We start from the raw sequence: 21,462 nt of genomic DNA on the forward strand, positions 1-21,462 counted from the left end.
GTAAGTACAGATTATATAATACTACCAAAAGGATGCCCTGGACAAGAAAATTGATTGTAATTTTAAGGTAATAGAAAGGTTTGTATAATCAGAAAAGGTAGTCAAAATGTCCTTGTTACTTTTGTAAAAGTACCTAACCTAGGTACTTTTGGAAGCATATTTAAAGAAGTGGGGGAGGGGCATGTAAACATGTTTAAAATGTAACATTTATCCCAATTAGAAATAAGTTTTGGAAAAGTTGTAGCCAGCGTATATGCTAAGTATAGATGGAGTTTGTATAGATGGAGATCTATAAAAATTTCCATCTAAATCTGTTCTTTGTTACCTGTGATGCCCTTTTTTACTAAAGGGAAGAAGTATTTTAACATTTGAGTTATGGGTCTGTGTAAAACTTTAAGGCAATGGTACATAAAAATTTGATAGTATATTTTTTCCAATCATCATCATAAAGGGAAATATATATGTGTATATATATGCGTGTGTGTATATATATCTCAGAGAGCCTGGCAAGCTACTGAGAGTATCCTACTTGCACAGAAGAGCCTGGCAAGCTCCCCCTGGCATATTCGATATGCCAAATACAGTAACAATAACAGGTCTCATTCCCCTGACCCTGAAAAGAGCCTCCAATCATTGGGAAAAATGAATAAGGAGAGGCTGCTAAAATCTCAGGGCTGGGACAAATGGAGACATTACTGGCGCCCGCTCGAGTAAATTGATGAACAATGGGATAACAGTGATACAGTGACACCCTATTAAGGGGGTGTGGGGGATGGACAAGCATTAAAGTGTCTAATATCAAACATTTACCTTTTTTCTATTTTCTTTTTTTCATTTTACAGTTTTTAATCAAGTTGTATATAAGATAACTTTATTCTGGAGTCTTCTCAAGTGTTTCTTCCTTATATTTGTCTCTTTCCTTTCTTACTTCATGAGACTTGGCTTTGTTTCAAGGATCTTTTTGCGAACTTTGTCCAGTTTTAGTCTAGTAATAACCACTTTTACGGGGGTGGATGCCCATATGGAGAGTTGTGCCATTTGCTTTCTCCCACTGGACTTGTTCAATGTAGATGACATATTTCTTCCTGTAACCATAGACTACTTTGCCAATTTGCGGACCAGTGTAGTGGCCTCTCATAACCTGTGTCTCTCTGTCCTTCTGGATAGGCATGGATCACACATTGTACTTCTATCTCAGCTCTTTGGAAAGAGGGGAATACATAAGCTTTCTATGAATGTGGGAAGGTGCATTCAATGCCTTTTACAGTTCTTGCTCTGGTCAGAAGTCACAAAAGGATTGAACTTCACTTTGGCAGTTACCATTTCAGTGATGGCCACAGAAGGGAGCTTTTTTCTAATTTCTAAATGTGAAATAATAGTTATAATTACAGACTATAAATTGTCTCTTTCATATAATATATGTACATATACATACATATTTGGGGGTTTGAGGGACTTAGGGCTACTCAGTTCTATGCTTGGGGAACTATGTGGCACTGGGAACTGAACTACAATTGACTGCATGCTCCAAAAGCACCCTACCCCTGTAATAATACTGTCTGGCACTGTTAAGGAGTATATTTCTCTTGTATTTCCTTTAACACCGAGCACTAAACCAGCCCACCAAAAGCCAGAAAGAAATGGCCAAATAGTTAAGTGATTATTTTCTGTGGGGAAGTGGGAGATGGCTCAAGGGCTGCCACATGTGCATATTTGGCATGTAGGAGCCCCAGGTTAATGTTCAGCACCCCATAATCCCCCAAGCATGGCCAGGTGAGAATTCTGATTACTGCATCGGGAGTAGCCCAAGAATGATCAAGTGTCAACAAAGTTTTCTGTTGATACTTTTTTCTGTTGAAAACTTTCTGTTGAGGAAATGATGTATACAAAAATCTTTATTCCATCTGAGTCTTTTAATCATATTAAGAAGTCTTTTAAACATATTAAAAAGATATAATCTGGACCAGAATAATAGTGCAGCAGGTAGGGTGCTTGTCAAACCCGGATTTGATCCCTGGCACCACCCTCTGAGCCCTACTAGGAATGATGCATCAGCACAGAGCCAGAAGTAAGCCCTGAGCAGCACTATGTGTGGCAAAAATAAAAAAGTATACTTTGAGCTTTACTATCACATGTTCTTCCCTTGCCCAGTGTGGTGGAAACTTAATACTTTGCCTTCAATCTACAAATGAGAAATTGAGCCAGTAAAGTTTCTGGGTGCCAGTTTTACAAGATAATAAAAGACAAAGTTTCCATTCTTTGGAGCTTTTCAGTGGTATGTTTTATTTTTTAATTATTTTTAGAGCATTACAAAGATGTTCATGATTGGATTTTAGTCATACAGTATTCCAATACCGACTCATTGACAGTTTCCAAGAACCTGTCAATGAGGTTCAACAAGAACTCAACGTATAACAAAACCAGATCCTCAAATAATATCCCTTAATGTCCTTTTCTTTAACATCAACTTGAGACTTTTTTCCCCTTCATCAATGTTTAAGAAAAAAGACATTAAAGAGACACGAATGGCTCCTTCGCTCCTGAACGACCATGATCCCAGAGGCACATTAATGAATTTTGGAACCAGTGGCCTCTTGCAGAAATGCCTCTAGACTGTGAACTAAGCTATGGCCCTGTGCTCCCCCGAGAGGGGAGAGGTTTTTGTCCCTCGGCCTTTCCTTTCGGTGGCAGTGGCATGGTGACTGCCATCATTTAGAGCCCATTAGACAGAGGTATGAGCTTGCAGTGACGCGGCTTTTGGCAGAAATTTCTCTGGACCTAATTACTAAAATACCAGAAATCCAAAACCACACAGCCACAACAGTTCTTCATTTACATTCTCATATGCTCTTCATTCTCAGCAATGAAAAATAAATTATCAAATGATGCCTTTTCGGCAGGTCTGATTGTTGGGAGAAAATTCCAAATAATAATAGTGAGTTTTCTGTCGAAATATTGAATGTAGTCAAAGTAAAGAGAGAGTAAAGTGAAAATCATCAGCCACACAGTCAGAGGTTGGGGGTGGGATGGGAGGTATACTGGGGTTCTTGATGGTTGAACATGTGCACTGGTGAAGGGATGGGTGTTTGGTCATTGTATGACTGAGACTTAATCCTGAAAACTTTGTAACTTTTCTCATGGTGAGTCAATAAAAATAAAAAAGACATAAAAGAAAACAGCTATTTAAGGATCTGCTATTTACCATTACATAGTGCTTTATACTATTTAGAGACAAAAGCCATACATAACTCAAGAGTACAGATAATTATAAAGGATGAGGCTTTAGTATTCACTACACTATTTTTAAATACAACTTAATTTTAAGTTTATATAATTTTCAATAATTTCTGTACCCTTACCAGTTCACAGAAGGCAACTCACAGGCCAATAGGAAATACTTGCAAATTTAGTCACAGGTGTGACTCAGCAGCAGAGTGCACTCCTTGCATGTGTGAAGCCCTGGGTTTAATTTCTAGCACCAAAAATAAAATTGCAAATCGTCTGATAAAGAGATTAATAGTCAGAATATGTGAAAAACTACCACAACTCAACAACCACAAGAACATAACAGTCAAATATCTTTCAAAGAATCTAAACAAAGCACATGAAAAAATATTCATCATTACTAATGATTAGGGAAATGCAAATGGAAATGACAAGAAATACTACTTTGTACCCACCAGGATGGCCATCATTAAAAAAGAACATGCAGAAAATAACAAGTGTGATGAGACTGTGAAGAAACAGAAATTGTCATGTATTGTCAGTGAGAGTGTAAATAGTTTATATACTGGAAAACTGTATATTGGTCCCTCAAAAATGAAACATAATTACTACATTATCCAGCAATTCCACTTCTAAGTATATATTCAATAGAGTTAAAAGCAAGAGCTTGAATAGTATTTGAACACCAATGTTTATTCACACTAGTTAAAAGGTGGAAACAACCCAATTGTCTATGTACAGAGGATTGGACAAACAAAATATGGGTTTTTCAGGGCTCAGAGAGCTAGTACAGGAGCAAAGCACTGTTTTGCACATGACATAGCCTGTTTGATCCCCAACATCACATATGGTGTTCTGAGTACTGCCAGGTATACTCCTCAAATATAGTGTAAAATATAACAAAATATCATTCAGTCTTAAAATGTAATGAAACTTGAACATATATCACAACAAACCATAGAGTAACCTTTTAAAATATTATGCTAATACATATGAGGCTAAATACTGTATGATTCTCTTTATATCATGTACCTATAGTAGACAAATTCATGGAAATGGAAAGTCAAATAGTGGTTATTATCACAGGCAGAAGGATGGGAGATGAGTTATTGTTTAATGGATACAGAATTTTCCTTTGAAATGACAAGATTTTGAAGACTGATAATGGTGATGGGTGTATACAATATGAGTGCACTTAATTCACTGAACTGTGCACTTTAAGTGGTTAGACTGATAAATGTTAACATGATAAAACAAAGCAGAAAATAAAGAAATATTCTGAGGCTTGAATGATTTTTTAAAAGACAGCTTACAATGGTTCCAAAAAATTAGCAGATTTTGTGAGCCAAACAGGCTGGCTCAAACCAAGAACTTACCTTTCTTTCTCAAGGAGGGGTTTGAGCTGGGCTCAAGGTCACACAGGAAATGAAACCAGCAGGGACTCCAAAGCCTCTAAGAGGCTGTGTATCACAGAGGCATTCTGATCTCTGGATAAGCAAGTGCCTATCAGAGAGCAGCTCCAACACTCTGATTATTCAAGCAAAATGATTCAAGCATTAGACCATTTCATTATTTCCTGCTTTGTTTCATTGTGTTAAAATATATAACTTGTCATTTTAATTATTTAAAGTGTACAGTTCATATTGTGTATACCTTTGTAATAGAATGGTCAAAATAAGATCAAAAACTGATCTTAGAGTTTTATGAAGACAGTGAGTTTGGATAAAAGGGATGGAACAAATTTTGGCAAGAAAGATGGGTAACCTGTAGGCCAGGGTTTTGAGCCATTTACCTTCTAGTTCTATACCTAGGCAGGTATGTTGGGGAGTAGGCACACAAGAAAGACACTCATCTCTGGGCCCCACCTATCATGTACACTCCCAGACTAAGACCAAGAGTCTCTGAAGGATGTCAGTGCTACCTTCTAAATAGACACATAACTGACCCAAAGTTGGGATTTATTTCCTTGAAATTTCCCCTTATATCTCTCTTCTTCTGGAGTAGAACATAGGAACTACTGAAATTGAGGTTTTTTTTTTTTTTTATGTTGTTTGTTTGGTTCACACTTGGTGTCTCTCAGGACTTACTTCTCGCTTGATGCTCAGGGATCACACCTGGAGGAGCTCAGTGGACTATGATGGGGTGCTAGGGACTGACCCCAGGTTAGTCACATGTAAGGCAAGTGCCTACCCACCGTATTCTCTCTTCATGCTTGCAACTGAGGTTTTAAAAGAGGCATCCTGACCAAGAGTCCTAAGCTGTGATGTTGAGAACATTTTACTCAGTGAAGATGCCATTCACAAAGGCTAAGAGGTAACAATAAAAAAGTTAAGGGCTCTGGATGGAAAGCAGCTTTGTCCTGACAAGGAGGTGACAATAAGCAAACCACTGTGTAGCATCCTGAACTCTGTGAAGGAATCTGTCTTCGTGAGAGAAAGATGCCAGTTTAGCACACAACCTTTCAGCAGATTTTGTGAGCCAAACAGGCACCTTTCAGGAGATTTTGTGAGTCAAACAGGCTGGCTCAAGCCAAGAGCTCACCTTTCTTCCTCAGGGAGGAGTTCGAGCGGGGCTCAGGATCACACAGGAAATGAAACCATCTGGGACTCCAGCATCTCTAAGAGGTTGAATACCACAGAGGCATTCTCTGATAGGCACTTGCTTGTCCAGAGGACAAAATGACTTATTTTTTTCAGAAATAAGTTCTCCCTTAAATTTACTTTTAACATACAGACTTTTAAGATCTAAACAGCAGATTCCTGTGTGTTCATCGCAGCACTATTCAGAATAGACCTGGTAGCAACAACCCAAGTGCCCAAGAACAGATGAAGACACTGGGATCTACATGCACAAAGGCTAACCACTCAGCTAGAAGATAAAATCTTGCAGTTTGCTGCAACTTGGATGAGACTGGAGGATATCATGCTCCATTCTCATCCAAGTTACATCCAAGGAAGAAAAACAAATACCAAATGTTCTCTTTCAGGTGTGGAATGTAAAGAAACAGTAAGGTTTGAGACAGACAGGTAGCACAGGGATTAAGGCATATTCTATTTCAGCCTCCAGCACTATGAACACTACAGAATGCAGACTTTGGAGGTCCCCAAAACTACTAGGGTGGTCCAGGTAAGCAACACGACATCACAGGATTTTGCATTGAATACCTGTCCAGTTGGTTGCAAATTGCTAGCTTTCCCCAACCCTGGAACCTCCAAAGCCCTGTTTGAAGGGTACTCCACTCATAAAAAGAAACAATTAGGGAATAAACAATGGCCAATGGTAATAGGCCATGAGAGTCTCTACACAAATGAGTTTCGTAAGAGTGTGTGCATTGGGGAATGATAGGGGACTTAGATAGTAGTGGAAGGATGTTGGTATTCTGGTGATAGGTGTGATGTAGCAACAGTGCATTCCTGAAACATGAAAATTAACATGATTGTAAATTATAATTCTAAAATACAAGCCAACCACAGTGTTCCTCCTGAGTACTGCTGGGGTGTTCCTGGTGTTCTCTGGCACTATATGACCTAAGGAGGTTCTGCATCTTTCAGACGCTCCAGGGTTGTCTAACCTGGTTATCCCAATTTTGCTGAGAGCAGCCCAGGAGAAGATGCAAGCAATAATGATGACAACAATAAAAAGCCAGGGATGACTTTCACCCAACATGTGAGGCCCGCTTCCAAGCTATGGAGCCAACCTCCTGGCATTATATACTACTATTCTTGGGTGTAAGTCTCCTACTCTGTTATTTTATATTCCACAGATGAGTGCAATCTTTCTATGTCTGTCCCTCTCTTTCTGGCTCATTTCACTTAGCATGATACATTCCATGTTGATCCACTTATATGCAAAGTTCATGACTTCATCTTTTCTAACAGCTGCATAGAATTCCATTGTATAGATGTACCAAAGTTTCTTTAACCAGTCATCTGTTCTTGGGCACTTGGTTTTTTTCCAGATTCTGGCTATTGTAAACAGTGCCGCGATGAACATATAAGTGCAGATGTCATTTCTATTGTACCTTTTTGCCTCTCCAGAGTACATTCCCAGAAGTGGTATTGATGGATCAAATGGAAACTCAATTTCTAATTTTTTGAGAATCATCCATTTTGTTTTCCAAAGGGGTTGGACCAGTCGGCATTCCCACCAGCAGTGTAGAAGGGTCCCTTTCTCTCCACATCCTCTCCAACAGCGGTTGCTTTTGTTCTTTTGGATGTGTGCCAGTCTCTGTGGTGTGAGGTGGTATCTCATGGTAGTTTTGATCTGCATCTCCCTGATAATTAGTGATGCAGAGCATTTTTTCACGTACCTTTTAGCCATTCGTATCTCTTTCTTGGAAAAGTTTCTGTTCATTTCTTTGGCCCATTTTCTGATGGGGTTGGATGTTTTCTTCTTGTAGAGTTCAACCAGTGCTTTGTATACCCTTGATATCAATCCTTTATTGGATGGGTATTGGGTGAATATCCTTTCCCATTCTGTAGATTGCCTTTGTATTCTGGTCCCTGTGTCTCTTGTGGTGCAGAAGCTTCTTAGTTTAATGTAGTCCCATTTGTTTAACTCTGTTTTTACTTGATTGCTTTGTTCTGTGTCATCTTTGAAGATACCTTTAGCTTCAATATCGTGAAGGGTTTTGCCGACCTTGTCTTCGATGTACCTTATGGATTATGGTCTGATATTGAGGTCTTTAATCCATTTTGATCTAATTTTTGTGCATGGTGTCAGGTCGAGGTCTAAGCCCATTCTTTTGCATGTGGTTTTCCAGTTATGCCAGCACCATTTGTTGATGAGGCATTCTTTGCTCTACTTCACATTTCTTGCCCCCTTATCAAAGATTAGATGATCATACATTTGGGGTTGTGTGTTGGGATATTCCACTCTGTTCCACTGGTCTTCGGCTCTGCCTTTGTTCCAGTACCATGCTGTTTTAATTGTTACCACTTTGTAGTAAAGTTTAAGGTTGGGGAGGGCGATGCCTCCCATCATCTTTTCCCCAAGAATTGTTTTAGCTATCCGTGGGTGTTTATTGTTCCATATGAATTTCAAGATTGCTTGATCCATTTCTTTGAAGAATGTCATGGGTATCCTTATAGTGATCGTGCCTCAATGAACTTTTAAAGTAAGTTGAACACTTTCCCAGAAAAGCAGCTGATTCACCAAAAATTATAAAATAAAATTACAAGGGGAATTAAAAAGTATGAAAGACTTTGAGAATAAAACTTTGTAGTATTTGAATTTTGCATTCTAACTAATATTAAAGTAGACGTGACAAATAAGTTATTAGCTGACAGTAAATGACGGGGCTTTAATGCTTTCAAGACTTAAAGGTAGAATAAATAGTAGTTTTTATAAAGATCAACATAATATCAAGGAGGAAAAAAGACTTTCAATACTTTTTGACCTTATAATATCTGTTTTGCAGGGCTGCTGTGGGAAAAGAGAAAACAAATATGAATTATATAAACATTTAGCAATAAGTAAGTATTCAAACTTTGTGACTGCTAATACCATTGCATACTTAAATGTTTAATTCAGTAGGCATTTAAGTCTGGAATCTAGGTTCTGTTTTATCTCTTATTTTGTTTGAAGTTATTAAATATTTCAATCATAGAGAAAATTATAGAAAAATAACAGATGTCTGGCAGATCATCTACTTTAACTCCCTATGATTTGAAACTGTCTGAAAATTACACAATTTATCTGAACTAAACATGCCTCCTGCAAAAATTTCCCTAGGGTAAATGTCTAAAACTGGAATTGCTGGGTCACAGGCCATGATAATCTTGGCATTACAAATTGCCCTCTAGAGTAGAATATCAATTTCTCTTGTACCCTACATTGTGGAAGCACACTTACCTACCAACATTAGATGTCAGGCATTTAAATTTGCTAACTCTAAAGGTGTAAAATTGTGTTTTGTTGCTTTCATTTTATATTTTCTTAATTATTAAAAGGTTGACTATAATTTCATGTGTTTTTGCCTGTTATCCATTTCTTATTTCCAGTTTATCTATTTTAAAATTTAGTTTTTGAATTTATTTAACTTTTTTTTTATTGAATCACTGTGAAATACGCAGTTACAAAGTGCTGGGAAGAACTTGGGCCTTGGGCCTTATACATGCTAGACATGTAGTCACACATATCCTGCACCCTTGTGGCTTTCTTATTTTTCCTTCTTTTTTTTTTTCCCTCCCTAGTTATGGGGCCACACCTGGTGGTACTCTTGGACTATTTCCAGCTCTGTGCTTGGGGGTCATGACCATCGGTGCTCAGGTGACTGCAGTGCTAAAATAGAACTTGATTCACTGGGAAGGGGAGCATAAAGACGAAACAAGGTTAGAAATGGTCATAGTCTGAAAGAGGGGAGAAACTGTATTAAGAATACTCTATGTACTAAAAGGTAATTCACAATTATAAATTTATAAATATATACAGAACACTATTGGCTTTGGAGTAAAACTTGGTACAGAGGATTAAGTGGAAGGAGAAACTAGGGAAAGATGTGTCAGGAGATTTGGAGACAGAATGCTTGTTCTGGCATTCTGGTGCAGACCTAGAGGAATAAATTGCTCTTGAGACCAGTGAGTGACGGGGCAGCCGGTTGCCCTGCAGAGTCAAGTTTGGGACTGTTCCATCCTGCCTTTTGGGAATTAGCAAGGTATGATTTTCTTCTTTAACAGGTACAGCTCTGAGATCTGACCCAGAAATAGAGCTCCTTTTTCCTACTATTTTTGCTTAGATAGGCCCAGGCAATCATCTGAGCCTATATACATATTTTTTAATGGAACAAATTTTACTCAGTATATTTTGTATGGAACAAAATGTACACCACTTAACTATCTACATTTGTCATACCTATTCTATAGTTTAAAACAGGATTGGATTCAGGATGAAGAAGGAACCACTAAGACAATGTTAGAAATGATCACTCTGAACAAGAACAAGAACTGAGTACTGAAATGTGGGAAACAGGCCAGCGTTGGTGAAGGGATGGGTGTGGGAACACTGGATGACTGAAACCCCAACATGAACAACTTTGTGCCTATATCTCACAGTGATTCAATAAAGAGGGGAAAATAACAATAAAATAAAATAAATAGCACTGGGCTGTTCTAAATGATCAATTACTGTATTTCTTATATTCTAGCTACTTTTTCCAAAAGCATGGTCAATTATTATTAAAATTATTAGACTTTACATAATTATTTTATTGTCTGTTTAGAATTTGAGAACTGACTGGAGAAAAATCTGTTAAAAGACCCTGTTATAAATTCAGTCTACCACACCAAAGTGTCTTGATGCTAAGACTGTTACTATTTTCTTTAAAAATTCTAGATTTGAACATTATGACATACTTTTTTTTTTAACAGAAAAAGATGGGCAACTCATCTACAAGAAAGCCAGAAATGAACCAGAGCAGTGTGTGTGTATGTGTGTGTGTGTGGGGGGGTGGGTGGGTGGTGGGGAGGGTGTGTGTGTAAGGGGTAGGGAAATGGAAATTCAAGAGCAACAAACCTTGCAGCATCCATCCTGAGATTATCTAGTGGAAAAAATACTATGTTTTTTCTATTTTCCCCCAAATTTGTCTGCTTGTGGTGATTGTTATGTAGGCATAAGATGTTGCTAAACTGAGCACTGTGGGAGCAACAGTTCTTTTCTCATTGTCTACCAGTTCTTTTGTTTGCCTCTAGCACAAGTAAATAAACAGCAGGTGTATTCACCATTGAGTCTTACATGTTTGCAAATTCTGAAAATGCAATAGAGTGAAAAATAACATGAAAAATCTTCATTGTTTGTTGGAACCTGAGCTAAATCACTGGCATCCAGACAAAGATTGACTACAAACTGTGGATCAGGATCCCAAAATTACAACCCAGTGTTTACCTGCAACTGAATGAGGTTAATGCCTTTCCTGTGTCTCTATCACAATACCATAGGCTCAAGATTTTTTGAGGTGGCCACAACTACACCGCAGGGAAGATAATAGTAAGAGCAGTGCAGCAGGGCTACTAGAGAATAGCTGGAGTTTGAGGCTTTATGAGCTCAGGTAATTATCTTAAGGCACAGACATTGATAAATGACAAGAAGGTGAAGTGGATGCAGATGCAGCAGAGTTCTGGCCATGTGAAATCCATAGGGAGGCCTGGTGAGTCATGGTACTACTAGGTTCTTATCAAACAAGCTTGACAGTCATAAGATTTAAGTCATAATTTCCAGCAGAGCAAGCAGCACTCAGGGGGGATAAAGGCCTTCCTTCCTTCTTTTCCTCGATCCTACCCACCCTCTCTTCTTCCTTGAGTCACCTTGAGATATACAGTTGCAAAGCTGTTCATGATAGAGTTTCAGTCATACAATGTTCCAACACCCATTTCTTCACCAGTGTACATTTCCCACCACAAATAACCCTAGTTTCCTTTCCACCACCTCCACCCACCCCCTATGTCAGACACTTTTATTCTCTCTCTCTCCCCCTCTCAATCTCTCTCTCCTTCTCCCCCTCTCTATCCCTCTCTCTTTTGCTTCCCCCTTTTGGGCATTATTGTTTGCTATACAGATACTGAGGGGTTATCCTGTTTGTTTCTTTACCTACTTTCAGCACACAATTCTTATCCAGAGTGATCGTTTCCAACTATCTGTGTAGTGGTGGCCCCCTTCTCTGTCCCTTACTTTCCCCCCAAGCATTTGAAGCAGGCTTCAAACCATGGACCAATCCTGTTGGCCCTTGTTACTACTGTCTTTGGGTATTAGTCTCATTATGTTTATTTACATCCCACAAATGAGTGAAAGCATTCTGTGTCTGTTCCTTTTTTTCTGACTCATTTCACTCAGCATGATATTCTCCATGTCCATTTATTTATAAGTGAATTTCATGACTTCATTTTTCCTAATTGCTGCATAGTATTCCATCATGTAGATGTACTCTTTATCCAGTTTTCTGTTATCAGGCACATGGGTTGTTCCCAGGTTCTGGCTATTGTGAATAGTTCTGCAATAAACATGAAAGTGCAGATGGCATTTCTGTAGTGTATTTTTGGGGACCCAGGGTATATTCCCAGAAGTAGTATTGTTGGGTCTTATGGAAGCTCAATTTATAGCTTTTTAAGGAATGCTCATATTGTTCTCTAGAAAGGCTGGACCAATCAGCATTTGGTCAACAATAATGAAGGAAAGTCTCTTTCTCCCCACATCTGTGCCAGCACTGGGTGCTCTTGTTCTTTTTGATGTGTGCCAGTCTCTGTGGTATAAGATGATATCTCATTGTTGTTTTGATTTGCATCTCCCTAATAAGCATTATATGCTTTTTTCATTAGAGCATTTTTATGTGTCTTTTGGCCATTTGCATTTCTTTTTTGAGGAAGTTTCTGTTCATTTCTTTTCCCCATCTTCTGATGGAATTGTATTTTTTTCTATTTTTTTGAAGTAAAACAGATTTTATTTGGAGGTTTTATAAGGTGTGGAGGGGGAGAGAGTGAAAGAGAGTAAAGCACTCAAGAGAGAACACAGGTTTCTCCAGGGGTGGAGAGAGCCCCTACACGAGCCCCTACACACATCCCAGAATTAGACACTAAAGTATGAAAGTACTAGATTTTTTTTTCTTGTTTTGATGTGGTGGGATTTTTTCTTGTACTATTCTACCAGCTTGGATATTAACCCCTTGGATATTAAATATTTTTTCCCAATCTATGGGTTATCTTTGTATTTTGGTCACTTTCTTTTGAGATGCAGAAGCTTCTTAGTTTAATGTTGTCTCATTTGTTAATCTTTGCTTCCAGTTGTTTGGTCAGTGTTGTTTCATCTTTGAAGATACCTTTGGCTTCAATGTCATGGAAGATTCTGTCAATATTTCCCTCCGATAACCTTATGAATTCAGGTCTGATATTGAGGTCTTTAATCCACGTTGATGACTATTGTGCCTGGCATTAGAAAGGTCTGAGTTCATTTTTTTTTTTTTTTTGCATATAGCTGTTCAGTTTTCCTAGTACCATTTGTTGAAAAGGCTTTTCTTGCTCTACTTCATATTTCTTGCTCCTTTATCAAAGACTAGGTGATCATATATTTGAGGGTCAATGTCAGGATATTCAACTATTTCATTGATCTCTGGGTCTATCTTTATTCCAATACCATGCTGTTTTTATTATTACCACTCTGTAGTATAGATTGAAGTTGAGAAAGGTGATGCTTCCAATCTTCTTTTTCCCAAGAATTGCTTTAGCTATTCGTGGGGTTTGTTTTTCCATATAAATTTCAGAAGTGTTTGATCTATTTCTTTGAAAAATGTCATGGGTATCTTTACAGGGACTGCATTGAATCAGATCTATATTTTAAGATACCAACTTAAAGCACTGTTTGAATAACTGCTTCAGTTTAAGCTTTAAACCAGATTGGGTATTTAGGTCATTTGTTTCCCTTGCTAATGAGTGTGGTCAGGAGGACAGTAATTTTAAGATACTGGCAAAATAAAGGAGCTGCAGTTTTTCTGAGAAAGGCTCAAATAAATGGACTGGATCACTTCTATCTTGTTCCTTACTATATCTTCAATGGTAACACTATGCTTCTTTAGCAATACCTAAATACTTATTATCAATACCTATATATTAGGTTTGGCAATACCTATATACCTATTATCAATATGTTATAGTAGTTATTCAATAAATATTTACTGAGTGAATTAAATTATAAATGAGAAACTATTTTTTGGAAAGGCTACAAGAGAGGTACTAGGGTAGGCTATATTAAACGGATACTGCCAGTTTCTTTTTTGGCACCAGGACAACTAATTCCCACCTCACTCCTAAAACCAGTGTGTAACCTTTATGAAATGGCTCCTGCCATCATATTTTAACTTATATTTGGTTGCTTGTTTCAGAGCTCTTTAGATAACATTTTTGCATCCTTTTGCCTCAAGCAAAAAACGAATAGCTGTGTAGGATTTTGACCTTGCAGTCAGAAAGCACTGAGTGTTACAGAACCAGGATGGGTGATTTGTGAACCAATACACTGACTCTGGCATTCAGCGGCAATGCTTGCCCCGAGACAGCCTCAGTGCTGAAGCTGCCAAATTTGCAGGTTAAAATTCTAAGCAAACAGATGATCACAGAGAGTGACAGAGATGCTAGGGTAAACAACATACAAGGCTATGTGGGACCAGGGTTGTGATGTGTGTTGACTGAAATACTGTCATCTCCACAATAAATGAAACTTTTCAAAGCCTTCATTGTGTATCAGAATATCGCATGAAGTTGTAAAACAGAAGAGATGCCTAAATAATCTGATTCAGTGGATCTGGGTGGGGACATGTGAACACACTAATTTTTAAAAACTCAAGTGATCTGATGCATACTCTTGAACTTTCTGCAGTTGCTAAAAATGAAAACCATGATCAGTAAGTATTGAATGAATAAATGAATGAAAAGGCTCCTTGCAGTTATAAATTCTTCAAGGATCTCTTACTCATTTTTGTAGTCTAGCCTCCAGTGTTTCTTGAAATAAATGAATCAGCAGATGACTACTCTGCCTGATCTCAGCGATATGATGTGGGAAACAAAACAAAAATGCTAATATGTTTGTTGTACTCACTTTAATAGAATTCCTCAAATAAGTTTAGATAAACTGAGTAGTATGCACATGCTATTTTCAAAAGTTAAACCCTTAAAATTCTATAGTATTGTAAAGCAATAATACTAAAAATTTTTAATGACATTAATTTTTCTTGGACTGTGGAGGGGATAGGGGAAGATTGGTGCTATAATTCACACAACAAAATCCTATATCTAGGGAGACAATAAAAATCAGAATCATAAAACCACCTCATTCTGCCCTATATTTATTTTAGTTATGATTTTTGGGCCATACCCAGTGGTGCTCAGAGGCTATCTTGGCTCTGAGGAGTGACCCTGGTGGTCTTAGTGTCAACACAGCCACATGCAGGGTGAGTGTCTTACCTCTGGAATTATATCTTCAATCTCTACAATTTATTTTTATGTTTACGTCTTCTTGAGCAGCAGGACGTGTCACAACTAAAAATAATATTACTGGCATGATTTATTATATAATTCAGTAGTACTTTGTGGGAATACTTAATATGTTGATGATTACAAAGGCCTACTGAAGCAAATGAATCAGCTTAGTCCAATTTCCAGCTCCCTGTATACTTCATTCACAAACTTCTCAGAAATAAAACCCAATGTTGGGGAAAACCCAGCACGTGTCACCTTCTAAGTCTTCCTAGTGAAATACTATAGCCATAGGCTACTTCACCTCCTAGTAAAGTTCAGCAGTTGCCACAAATCCCTCTCATTCTTCAAGAATGGTAAGTGAAAGGGGGAGAAGGGAAGATCGGTGTGATTTCACTCTGAGCATGATTCTGGGGACTTCTGTCAACTCTGACACTGGAAGTCACATGAGAAGTGGGAAAACAAGTTGGACAAGGAGTGCTGAACAAAAAGTGTCCGAGACAGACAGGAGAGAAAATGGCCTGGAAGTAAATAGGGATATGATATCAATGCTCTTTTATTTATTTATTTTTTGGTATGGGGGTCATATCTGGTAATGCTCCAGATAGCCAGGGGTTACTTCTGGCTCTACTATGAGGAATCTTTCCTGGCATTGTTCAGGGGACCATATGAGATGCTGGGGATTGAATCTGGGTTGGCTGCATGTAAGGCAAGTGCCCTACCTGTTGTGCTATCTCTCCAGTCCTTAATGCACTTTTACACGGTGAACACATTTTTACAAGTTTTTAAAAAGAGGCCAGTAGAAAAAGTGAAGGAAGGAGAAGTGTGTAGGAGGGTCATTCCTTTGACTGAATGTAATCAGAACTTCTGGCAACCTGGTTGGATTCTCACGTGCTCAACAACCTTTGTGAGAAACGCTCTGGGCACCTGCCTGACTGGGTAGATGGGGCACACCACACCTGCCTTGGCTGCAAGAACAATTTTACACAGCAGTATAAATGAAGATTGCCTTTGGATTCCTTGAGATAAGAATATAAATTCTGTCCAGTTTTCGAGGCAGGGGAAAAATCTAATCACAGCTATCTTCATTTCTTTAAGAAAATATGAAAACCCAATACTTTGAATGATTTTTTTGTTCCATATTTTAAAATAGAGATTATGTCCAGTGGTACTCAGGGTGCTGAGAGTCAACCTCAAAGAAGCCCAGCCCAATGGTGGGTGCCTGAGCAGTTCAGTGCTCATTCAGTGCTACTCGGGGAAGTCATACAATGCTCAGAATCAAACTCAGGGCCTGTGTATCGCCACTAGAGCTATGTCCCAGGCCCTTTCTCTATTTCTTGTATTCCAGAATTTGGTACTTATTTTTCTTTCTTTCAGTGCTAGTGGTTGAATCTGGGGTCTCACACATGCATGGCAAGTGCAGTTCACAGAGCTATATCCACAGTCTTGGTTATTTCTATGACAATCTCTGATCACCTTATTCCTTCATCTGCTTAACACTTAGGAATACCTAGTTGTTTTGTTTTTGTTGTTTAGTTTTGGAGCTGTCTGGTGCCAGAGATTGAACCCAGGCCTCCAGAGCTATAAGATTACCTAAATGTTACAAAGAAATAAAAAATATCAAAGATGTGGACATGATCCTTTTCCCCCTTTTTGGTTATGGGTCACACCTGGAAGTATTCAGAAGCTATTCCTGGTTTGGTGCCCAAGGAACCATACATGGTTGCAGGGATTTAAATCAGGGACAGCAGGATACAAGGCAAGCATCTCAAACCCTGTACTGTCTCTTTAGCCTCAGTATCATCTTTTTGTTTTTCTCTACTCACTGATTCATACTTGATAGACTTTATGGTCAGAAGTAAATCATAGAGTTATCCACTCAGTGGAACTTCTTACACTTTTCCATTTACTCAGAAAATAGATGATTAAAGAGTGCCCCAAAACAGATGACTGGTTAAAGGAACTTCGGTACATCTACATAATGGAACACTATTCAGCTGTTAGAAAAGATGAAGTCATGAACTTTGCATATAAGTGGATCAACATGGAAAGTATTCTGTTAAGCGAAATGAGTCAGAAAGAGAGACAGACATAAAAAGTTCACACTCATCTGTGAAATATAAAGTGACAGAATGGAGACTAATACCCAAGAGTAGTAAGGATCAGGAGGTATGCCCCACATCTTAGAAAATGGCCTCACATGCTGGGGGAAAAGACAGCTGAGATAGAGAAAGGAACACTAAGTAGAGGATGTTGGGAGAACCCATTCGGGTTGAAAGATGTGTGCCAAAAGTAGACTATAGACTTAACATGATGGCTACTCAATACCTCTATTGCAAACTACAACACCCAAAAGGAGAGAACACAAAAGGGAATGCCCTTATGTATTTCTATGTTCATTGCAGCACTGTTTACAATAGCCAGAATCTGGAAAAAACCAGAGTGCCCCCAAACAGATGACTGGTTAAAGAAACTCTGGTACATCTACACAATGGAATACTATGTAGCCGTCAGAAAACATGAAGTCATGAAATTTGCATATAAATGGATCAACATGGAAAGTATCCTGTTGAGTGAAATGAGTCAGAAAGAAAGAGACAGACATAGAAAGACTGCACTCATATGTGGAATATAATGTAACTGAGAAGTACAAGTTGGCAATGATGCAACTTCTGGCAGATATCTCTCTGGACTTAGTTACTAAAATACTAAAATACAGAAACCCAAAACCGAGAGGCTGTTAAGTGTGGTCACTCAACCTCATACCTCTTCATCCTCAGCAATGGAAAACAAATTATCTAATGCTTCCTTTTCAGCAGGTCTGACTTTAGGGGAGAGACTCTCCAAACAATAATAGTGAGTTTTGTTGAAATATTGAATGCAATCAAAGTGAAAGTAAAGTGAAATTTATTAGTTACACAGGCGGGGGGGGCTAAGGGTGGGGGGCTTGGGGCGTGAGGGGGTTAGGGGTGTGGGGGATCGGGGTGGAGCTATACTGGGATTCTTGGTGGTGGAATATGTGCACTGGTGAAGGGATGGGTATTCGAGCATTGTATAACTGAGATTTAAACCTGAAAACTTTGTAACTTTGCACATGGTGACTCAATAAAAAAATTAAAATAAAAAAAAAGGGAATGCCCTGCTGTAAAGGCAGGGTGGGGTGGTGAGGGATGGGGTGGGGGTGGTGGGAGGGATACTGGGAACATTGATGGAGGAGAATGGGCACTGGTGGAGGGATGGGTAAAGGATCACTGTATGACTGAAATGCAAACATGAAAGTTCATAAGTCTGTAACTGTACCTCACGGTGATCCACTAATAAAAAAATTTAAAAAAAATCTCAGGGCTGGGACAAATGGAGACATTACTGGGGCCCACTCGAGTAAATCAATAAACAGATGGCAGTGATATAGTGACAGTGATTTTTACCAAATTTTATTTTATTAAGGAAACATGAATTACAAAGTTAAAAAATTATGATTAAAGTTTTAAAAATTGATATTAAGGGCTGGAGCAATAGCACAACGGGTAGGGCATTTGCTTGCATGTGACTGACATGGGTTCGACTCCCAGCATCCCATATGGTCCCCTGAGCACTGCCAGGAATAACCCCTGTGTGACCCAAAAAGCAAAAAAAAATATTGATATTAAAAGCCAACTTCTTCTATAAGAGAAGTCTCATGATCACAAATGGCAGTTTTTGCAGACTTCTTTGTTGATAGGGCATGAACAAGTTCTATACTCAATATTTCCATGTATCTGAATGTGCATTGAATATATTCAATTGAGGTTTTTATTTATACCATTATTTTAATTTTCTGTATATGATTTCCTCTTAGAAAATTTCAAAAGTAAACACTTTATACTTAAAAATAGGTTTAGTTCCAGATAAACTTCAAAAGTAGAAAAAGAAAAGGTAAAGGATGATGTAATAATTAAAATTACAGACACTACAGTCTAGATCTCACATTACCTGACCAAATATGGGAAACTGTATTTCTCTAAAACCTGTTTTCTCTTTAAAATGGGGGAAACCATTTTCTCCTGGAGATAAAGAACTAAATTGTGGATTATGAGTCATTCTTATTTGATCTTGAGTATAAATTTTCCCATGCAGCACACACAAACTACAGGTAAAAAACAATGGGCCACAGAAATATGAAATATTCAAGAGTTTGATGATAAAGGATTTTGGAATTTGGCAGAGGCAGAATGATGTTACTCTCATGTTTTTGACAATAGTTTGGGCATGAAAAAGACAAACTTGGGGACGGAGTGATAGTATAGCAGGTAGGATGCTTGCCTTGCATACATCAAACTGGGTTTGATCTCTGCCACCTCATATGGTACCTTAAGTCTTCCAAGAAGTATCCCTAAGCACAGCCTGTAGTAAGCCCCGAGAACCACTGAGTATGGCCTCAAAAACAACCAAAAGAAAAGACCTAAATCATGAAAAACTCAATATAAGGTACACTCTTAAGGCCGATGTCTATTTGACTCTGGTCTATTTCAATATACAGTGATATAATTGATCACAAGAGAATCTTTTTTTTTAAATTTTTTTATTGAGTCACCATGTGGAAAATTACAAAGTTTTCAGGTTTAAGTCTCAGTTATACAATTCTCGAACACCCATCCCTTCACCAGTGCACATATTCCACCACCAAGAATCCCAGTATAGCTCCACCCCTAGCCCCCCCACGCCTCTAGCCACCCCACCCTTTCCCCTCCCCGCCTGTGTAACTAATAAATTTCACTTTACTTTCACTTTCACAAGAGAATCCTAAAGGGTCACCACCAGTGGTGTAAGGAAGACCACTGCTTATTCACAAGGTAAGTTTTTCAGGTCTTCTGTTAGAATGATACACTAGTGACTTAAATGCTTTGTTACCCTAAAAAAGTAATGTCTGTGCATTTCCCATAGACCCACTTGGTCTACACTTGAGTTCAGACTTCTAAAGACTAGCAAATTGGATTTTATTCTTCTCTTACCACCATATATGTGTCTGATTTTGTATCATTCTTTCAGTAAGGGACAATACAGAGAGAGCACTTTTTTTTTAAAATCCCTTTCATGTCCTTCAAACCCTATCATATTTATTTTTTGGAGCTAATGGTTTATGTGCTTATCCATCTCAGGTACAAACATCCTTACTTGGCATGTTTGGGGCAGAGAGATGGAGGGTTTGCATTATTTCTTCTCTTTCCATATCTACTGGAACCTTCACAACCTTGGCATATCCCAAGTAACTTTAGCTACTGGCAGGTAGCTCTTTCTCAAGGCTTTGAAACAGTGTGAAACTTGGAGGCTCAAGGAAAAGAGGAATTTAAGAGGCCTAGACCAATTCTGATTACTTCTATATCATATTAAATCTAGTCCTAACTTAGTGAATGGTTGCTTACCACTAGGGCTCTACACTCAGATAAACTGACCTCTACCCTGTACCCATAGGTATTTATCCTCCTATTCTGGTTATCTCAGACCCTGAAGCTATCCCCCTAGAACACTGAATATTGCTTACTTTAAATCCCCATCTCCACTGGCTTATCAGGTCATTCTTGTTAGAATTCTTTTCTTACCCACTTCCATATTTGCCAAAGATGTTGTATTACATCTAGATTAGATTAACTCCTCCCAGAAGAGGCATCGATTCTAAACTTCAACCTAAGACAAAAGTGCCTGCAATATATAGTTGACTCTTTTTGGGCTGGCTGAACGACAAGCTATGGTTACCCACACTTAGAAGACATGCCATATAAATTTGTAGGATTTAAATTTTGCTGGCAGAGATGTGGAGAAAAAGTAATACTTGTTCACTGTTCATGGGAATGTAAACTGGTTCAATCTCTGTGGAAGACAGTATCTAGATTTTCCAAAAAATTAGAAATAGAACTACTCTATGACTCAGCAATGACTTTCCTAAGTATCTATGCTAAGTGCACAAAAACTCTAATCCAAAAGGGTGTATGCACACCTATGCTCATTGCAGCACTATTTAAAATAGGCAAGATCAGGAAACAACCCAAGGGCCCAATAAGATGAAGGATAAAGAAGTTGTAGCCTATATATACAATGGAATACTATTTGGCTAAAAGAAAAGATAAAATCTTATTTTATGCCACATCATGGAAGAAAAGAAGATAAAGATGGAATTATTTCAGTCACACAAAGAAACAAAGTAAGAAACAGATACTGTGTATTGAAAACAGAACTAGGAAAAGTGATAGGGCATGGGAAGCATGGGAGGGGTGGTTCCTATGCACTGCAATGCAGTGATTCAACACTT

At 38.3% G+C, this 21,462-nt stretch overlaps 1 protein-coding gene and 1 pseudogene across 4 annotated transcripts in view; both read right to left on the minus strand.

Annotated features, from left to right (window-relative positions):
• Positions 1 to 21,462, minus strand: part of FRMD5 (FERM domain containing 5) — a 356,045-nt gene that overhangs the window by 148,170 nt on the left and 186,413 nt on the right. The window lies entirely within an intron of this gene.
• On the minus strand, positions 712 to 1,586 carry LOC105943035 (60S ribosomal protein L26-like; annotated as a pseudogene).

Source organism: Sorex araneus, chromosome 3 (genome assembly GCF_027595985.1).
Source record: "Sorex araneus isolate mSorAra2 chromosome 3, mSorAra2.pri, whole genome shotgun sequence".
NCBI classification, from domain to species: domain Eukaryota; kingdom Metazoa; phylum Chordata; class Mammalia; order Eulipotyphla; family Soricidae; genus Sorex; species Sorex araneus.